Here is a 7,863-nt window from a genome sequence, read left to right as displayed (position 1 = left end):
TTAAGCCCAGCACTGCCCCCTTGACCTGTGACCCTTCTGATGGTCCTGTTAAGCCCAGCACTGCCTCCTTCACCTTCAGATGTGAACTCTGTACCTGTTTTAAAGTCAAATTCCAAAGTAGGGAGGACAAAGGAAGAAAGGAAGGGAGTAAGGATAGGAGGGGCAGAGAAGGAAGACTTTTTCTTACTACTCTTCATTTAGGCTTTATCGCTTCAGCCCGTTGCTCTCAGAATGCCTCTTTTCCCATTTATTTTACATGTGTGAGTGTTGGCCTGTGTGTGCTCTGTGACCACTCATTCACCTATTGCCAGGGGAGGCCATCAGAGGCTGTTAGATCTTAGAGCTAGCATTAGAGACAATTGTGAGTCACCATGGAATGCTGAGAGATGTACCTCAGTCTCAGAACATTTCTTCTTCCTTTCTCTCTCTCTCTCTCTCTCTCTCTCTCTCTCTCTCTCTCTCTCTCAACAGGCTTGATTCACTTTATTTTTCTTGTATGAAAATCCTTCTGTGGTGGCCACAGCTGGAGCTGGGGCCTCTGAACAGAGACTCTGGTATGGTTTTCACAAGATGCTCAGTGAATTCCTGGTAAGGAGACATAGAGAACGCAGGGACAAACTGATGAGCACTCCGGTACGCTGCTAAGACAATCTCTCCAGAGGTCAGGATTCAGGTAGCTGTAGATCTTGGAGATAGTGTCAAAGGTGGACTTGGCAAGTTGCCCAGGGTGGCAGTGCAGCCCCAGGCTGATGTGTAGAGTTCATCAATACTGGTCATCATCAGTAGTCTCTTGAGTACAAGGTCAGAGACAATGCCAGTGTCTCTGGGGACAGGGATGAATGCACCAGCACAGAGCCACAGCACCTGTCACCTTGTATGGAGCAGTGTGGGGTTTGCCAGTCTTATCCCCCCAGCAGCCTCTCCAACACAGGCACAGTGAAAAGCATGGCTGAGACGATGGGCCCTCGGAAGGCAGTGGCTACCTCCTTGGAGCCCTTAACACCAAGATCAACCCAACCATCGTAGTCCCCGTTAGTGACAAAAGCCTTGAACCTGTACTGCTGTTTCTGCACTGGCATGATCTTTAGAACCCCATGCTTTAGGGATGCGCCCAGGAAAAAGTCAATAATCTCAGATTCCTTAGTGGACAGGGGGAGCGAGCAGATCTCCGAGAACTTGATCGTCATGTGCCTGACCAGGCAGCCCAGCTTGGTGACTCCTTGTCTTCAGCTTTACCTCCGGGAGCCCCGTGGCCTTGACTAGGACCGTTGCCCCTAATCCTGACCACCTCGTGCTCTGGGCCCTCCTGTTATTTGCTATTTGAATGAAGAAGAAGCAGCCAGAAAGTTTCTTAACTGCCCTCCACAAGCTGGTGAGCACACTAGTCGCTGGGTATTCAGAGGAAGTGGAGCTTCACCTGGTTCCCACGCTCCCCTAAACTTGCTCCAGTGCTTTTCAGGGCCAGGTGGGCACCCCAAAGAGAAAGCAGAAGTCAGGGATGTCCCAGAAGCTTCTGTCTGAGACCAGGAAGGGCAAGACACAGGCTCCACAAAAGCCACAAAGCTCTGAACAATATCAGGGGACCTCCACGTCACAGGAGCTAAAATGGGACAAGAAACAGACAAGCAAACCTAAGCACAAAATATTTGAGCTGAGAAACTACTATGTGCAATGGGGCAGATGGCATTTAGGCAGACAGTTAGCAAAGGTGGAATAAAGGAGACATGTTATAGCATGGCTGTAACCTGGAAGAGTCAGTCATTTCTAGGCCCCTGAGGCTGTGTATTTGGCTGTTCTGTCTGTAGAGTCTCTAGCATTAAAGAGAATCAACACACAATAAGGAAGTTAACCTAATTTGGTTTGGGAGATGCCTGGGAGCTAAGAAGTTCTCTTTTGGGTTAGAATTCATTCTTTCTCTTCCTGATCATGGTGAGCCTAGAAGCTCGGTTGGATCATCCCATAGGTGGGAGAGTTAGCTGAACAAGACTGTAAGAGATGCTTAAACAACAGGACAGAGAACAGAACACTGCTCACCTGTGCCTACAGCTGACATGTTTTCTACTTATAGAACTCTGAATAATGTTCAAAGGTAGTACTGGTCAATAGTCAATGAGTGCAGAGACTCGGTCTTACAAAATAGAAAAGTTATTGAGATATTTCAGAAAAATATATACTTCACACTTGAAAATAGCAAAGATGGTAGATTCTATATTTTTATCCCACTAAAAAGTTGAAATATAACAGTATTAGACAACTTCAGATCTCATAGGAGGGGTGCATGTATGTGTACACAACCCTACTCCTCTGATCTCCCTCCCCCTTGAGGCTACAGTAAAAGAAACTGTCATTAAATGGCTGAACACTTCAGGGATGCAGGATTAGCACTGGGAGATGGAAAACTGCTGACCTCACAAGCAGGAAGACCTAAATTCAATTTCTAGAACACACACACAAACGATCTGTTTGGCGGCATACTTATAATCCCAGTGCCATGAAGCACGGGGTTCTGGGTCTGGCTGGTCAGCCAGTCTAGGTCTAGCTTAATTAACAAACACCAGGCCAGGGAGAGATCTGATTTCAAAACAGACAATATTTCTGAAGTGCACCTTAGGTTGTCTTCCAGCCTCCTCATGCACCTTCACATATATGCACATGCTCTCATAAGCATAAAAAAACAGATAAAATTTAGCCAGGCGGTAGTGGTGCACGCCTTTAATCCCAGCACTCGAGAGGCAGAGGCAGGTGGATCTCTGTGACTGCGAGGCCAACCTGGTCTACAAGAGATAGTCCCAGGACAGGTTCCCAAAGCTACAGAGAAACCTTGTCTTAAAAAAAAACAAAAACAAACAACAAAAAAAATCAGATAAGATTTAAGCCTTTGTAGTAAATCCAGCAAGTAAATACTGCAGAAAAACCGTCAGTAGGGTTTTCTTCCTGCTGCTGTGTGGCTCCAGTGCCCTTGCTTGCCGCTCCTAGTACAATACATGACAGAAGTTTTGAGCAATAATGCAACAGGAAGACCCAAGACCGTGTCTACAGATTGGGGTAAACGTCTTGGTTTCTTTCTTCTACCTGAAGACTGTTAATATCACCCAGTCCCTGGAAGCCATCTGCTCAGGCAGAAAGAGGCTGGCATTCTGCCTCTGCATCCTTCTACCCCACCCCATTCAAATGAAGTAGAGGCTTTCTCCTCTGAATACCGGTGAGAATGTGGGAAAAATTCACTCATTTAGTGCCAGGCTCGGTGCTAATCACTGCGGACACAGGGAATAAAATGTGGAGCCTATAAGGTACTTTTCTGGGGCTTTTGTTTAATATTAGAAAGACTAACTAACCTCAGTTTATAAGATTTATGCTGATTATTTAACTCCAAACCAAGACAGAACTGTTGATCGGGCTGGAGAGATGACCTAACAGTGAAGGGCACTGGCTGTTCTTTCAGAGGACCTGGGTTCAAGTCCCGGGACCCACAAGACTAATCACAACCATCTGTAATTCCAGTCCTTGGAATTCTGATGCTGTCTTCTGGTGTCCAAGGAAACCGCACTGCAAACTCCTGGTGCACAGACAGATATGCAGTCTCAACATCCATACACATAAAAACAAACCAATATTTTTAAGGGTAGAATCATTAGCAGGGTGTGGGAGGTGTACTTATGGTTCCAGCACTAAGGAAAGACAGTCAAGAGGAAGGAGAATAAAAGGACAGACGCCTTCCATCTCAATCCCCAGATCCACTTGTTGGACCACATACTGGGCAGCACGGTGCTGGTTCCTGAGTGGGAAATAAGAGCATTGTGGGACAAAGGCAGGAGGAAAGAAAGTCCTAAGTGTTCATGCTTAGACCCGAATGGTTCACAGCCTGCAAACGCCTCTGACCTATTACAAGGCCTTGCTGAGGAAAATGAAAAGGATGGCAGACAGAGTCACGCCATGAAGCGAGACCAGGGTTGTGGCTAGCCTGCTACCTGATTCTCCCGGGTCAGGGGTGACTAGACACTGACATCCCCACCACAGACCTAAGTACACACGTGAACTTCTGGACAACTGGCCCTTTTTATTCCTGGTCTCTTCTCCCAAGAGCCCACCTACGTTCCCAACGTCATCCATCCACAGTAAACTCCATTCCCAGTCTTCCCGCAGCCTGCCCCTCACCTTGCCCAGTTCAGCACAAGGCCTGTTCCCAGCAGTAAGAGCCCGCTGTTAAAGTTGCCAGGCGTTTGAACCCTTTGTTTCGGGTTTTTAATTTGTGCTGCGTGTACCCAGCACCCAACAATGAGGGCATCTGTTACCAATCTATTATTAGCAACAAATGCCAGCCGCCTCATCGTGTACAAAGAGAGTATTGAGAGAGAAACATTTGGTCACTTGCAGATACATGGCAGATACAAGGAGCTTTGTCCAGTGGTAGGACCCCAGGTGACACAGGGGCAGGGAGGGGCTGGGGTGGGAGAAAGGGCAGAAGAGAGAAGAGTGTAACTTCCCTTCTTCCTTTCTGCTGTCTCCAGAGACACATTCTGTACATCCTAAAGTCTGACTACATATCAGGGGGAGAGGACCAGAGCGATTCTACAAGGACACTTGGACCACTTGAATTGGGAGCAGAGTCAGACGCACATGTTTGAGGGCTTGGCTTATGAAAGGTGTGCTTTGATTAAGGATCTACCAAACCAGCCATCACGGACCAAGTTAAGTGATTGCAATGCTTTTGACCACATGGTCAGAGTGCTCCAGCAATCTTGTCTTTTCGACCAGACCAAGAAGAGCAAATCACTCAGGTTAGTTGCAGGGGCTCTTGGGGGATTTTTCCAACTAGAATGGGCTGTGTATAGAACACCCAGCTTGTCTCGGAGGTCAATGGACCAACTCTGGCCTCTGAAAACATGTGGGGCTTTTAAGATGTTTAATTAACCCCTGATGTAACAGCCCAAATCTTTTCATAAACTCCCAAGTTTCTGCCTCTCCTAAAACTCAGAAGATGACAACTACATGGCCACTATTCCATAACACCTGGCAGATGCCCCCTCTCTGGGCCCTCTGACACATGAGCAGGCACAGAAGAAGCAAGGGAAGACCCTTAGTTGAGGAAACACAACAGCAGCTTTGAATGAGAGAGAGAGAAAGAGAGAACGGAACTGTACCACAGCTTGGGCAATGCTGTAAAACCCAAGCAAGGCTGAAGCCTTGTCGCTTGTCTTGTTGGCTGGGATCGTGTGGTTGGGGAGAGAAGAATGTGCCCTTGTCTCCCGTTGCACATCTTTGTTTTGGGAGCTTCACAATCAGCAAACCAAACTAGAATCTCAAAGTCACTTGAAGAAATGAAGCAAAACTCCCATGGACCCTTGCAACCAAACTCCTCACTGGTCCTAAGCCATGCGGAGGATCTTAGCCATGACCAGGAATTTACAAGGCAGTGTCACCCACGTGCGTTTTAAAGTTTTGTACTCCAGTCAATTAAAATATTTGGAGTTGGGGCAACAAACCAGAGACATGGGTGAAGTTCAAACCCAACCTCAGTGAAAGCAAGATGGAATCTCCCTCCTAGTAGAACACCTAGCTCTCACTAGCGCAGGCTCTCAGACTTGACCCTGCCCTGGACTCAGCTGGGCACACACACAAGATCAGGAAAGGCTACATTTCCACAAAGTTTGGAGGAGGACTGGGGAGAGGGTGCGGTCCCAGAGCCTTTGGATGCTCAAGGCACAGGGTCTGGTCCTGAGCACAGGAAGAAATCAGGTTGAAAGGGGAGCCATTAGGATGCCTGGCCACACTCGACAAAAAAAAAAAGCTTCAAGTTTGTCAGGAGGGAGCGAGGTATCAAGTGTACCTGCAACCTTTATGTCTTCAAATAACGGAGTAGTGAAGAACACTCACCATCAAAGCCTACCCGAGTCCAACTGCCAGAAACCACAGCAGCAGAAGAGAATGGGTTCTCCATAGCTGTTGTCTGATCTCCATATGCCTGCCACACACACATCAAACACACATACAAACAAATAAATAAATAATGAGAGCAGGAATTATCAATAAAAATAAACAATGGATGATAGAGGGATGGGACATGACAGAGCTCTCCTTTAATCCCACTGCTTGGAGGAAGAGGCAAATGGATCTCTAAGAATTACAGGTCAGCCGGAGCTACGTAGTGAGAACCAGTTTCAATAATAATAATAATAGTAATAGTAATAAAGAACAATAATTAATAATAATAGTTAATGTGCTAACTGGACACGATGGCGCGTCTATGCATTCGTCATCTATCATGGGGTAGAACTCTCGCATGACAACACAGAGTCACCCACACTCCTGTGAGTAAGTAAGCTCAGTAAGCTCACTGGTGTTGGCTAGGCCTGGGTAGAACCCTTCTGGTATCAGTGGCCTAGATGGGGAGAACAGACCTCTGTTCGCGTCTCTTCAGGAAAAGTTCTTACAGGAGGACACCAGCCGCAAGGTTGACATTGTGGGTGAGGTCATAAGGAAACAAAGTCCACTTCATGGAGGCCTGGACATAGACGGTCAAAATGGGGCTGGAGCCAAGATACTCCCTTCAAAGCCATGCAGGCCTCACCTCTGAATAGACCACAAAACTGTGACCGGGTCGATGGATTAGGCCATCTGTGGCGCTAGAGAGCTCACAATCTGAACCTCTCAAGCCCCTGAACACTGCAGACCCCCTATGTGACTGTGGGCGCTTATTTTAACTTCCTTAATCTCCACAGAGCCCTCATCACCATAAACAATGCTTCGTTTCCAATTTACGGAAGAGGAAGGTTCCGAGGCTACACAGTCCCTAAGTGCAGAGAAGCTGTTTAAGACGCCACGTGCATGCTGGGGAGCTTAGTGCTCCAGGCTCTCTGGAAGTGATGTCCCCATTGGCCTTGCTGTACAGACTGACCTGGTGAGAGACGAAGTGAGTGACGGACACAAAGTCACAGCCGAGGTTCTTGGTACACTGCAGATGCTCATGGTGTAGTCGCTCTGCCCCCGTTCTTTTCTCTCATTAGTCTTCCTTGCCATGGGCATCCAGTAGAAAGTTTAGATGGCACTTCGCTGGGTGTTGTCTGGATAGCACAAACCATAAACTCTGACTTTCTGGTTCTGGAGGCTGAAGAGTCCTCCGCCAGGGTACCAGCATCATCCAGGTCTTGGTGAAAGCGATTAACAGATGATCTCTTCATCCCTCCCCCTTCCTTCCTCTCTTCCTTCCTCCTTTCTTCCAAATATTTTTCTTGATTTATTTTATTCTAAAATATTTAAATTTAAAAAGAATTTGTATAATAATACAAATAATTCCTGTGTGTTATTTATCAGGGTTTGTGTTTTGAGACACTTCACTTTGGAGTCTTAGATGACATGGAATTCATTGTGTAGTTGAGGCTGGCCGTGAACTCACAGAGATCTATCTGGTTCTGCCTCTTGTATATGCCTGGCCTAAAGACACAGAGATTTAGGAACCTAAAGCCACCAATTTGGGGAGACCCCAGACATAGCAGTGACTTCTTAGGAGTTTTGTAGCATATAATAAAGCTACCTTCCTGCTCGTCTGTGTCCACATCTAAGGGACTCTAATGTTCCAGCTTAGCCCCACGCACAGTGCCCAGCATACAAGGAGTGATTAAGGAAATGGGAAGTTTGCTATTGGAACATGGGAAACAGTTTATTAAAATTGAAGTTACTGAAATGATTAAGACCCCGGTGTCTTTTTAATGTGTGTGGGTATTTTGCTGGCATATCTGTGTACTCTGTACCCACCTGGGTCCTGCAGAGGTAGGAAGGTGTGGGCAGAGCCCCTGGGACTGGGTTTACAGATGGTGTGAACCTCCTGACCTATGTGCTGAGGCTTCTGGAGGAGCAGTGTGTCCC

The 7,863-nt window shown here is 47.0% G+C and overlaps 1 long non-coding RNA gene across 1 annotated transcript; it reads left to right on the top strand.

The window, feature by feature from the left end:
* The first annotated feature begins 477 nt into the window (after positions 1-477).
* Positions 478-7,654, top strand: LOC125400681 (uncharacterized). The gene is made up of 3 exons (XR_007232049.3): positions 478-588; positions 4,509-4,778; positions 6,720-7,654. It is a non-coding gene; the product is annotated as an uncharacterized LOC125400681 (long non-coding RNA).
* Positions 7,655-7,863: the final 209 nt, after the last annotated feature.

This window comes from Myodes glareolus, chromosome 4 (assembly GCF_982192425.1).
Source record: "Myodes glareolus chromosome 4, mMyoGla1.1, whole genome shotgun sequence".
Taxonomy (NCBI): Eukaryota; Metazoa; Chordata; class Mammalia; order Rodentia; family Cricetidae; genus Myodes; species Myodes glareolus.
This window is presented reverse-complemented; position numbering and strand designations above follow the sequence as displayed.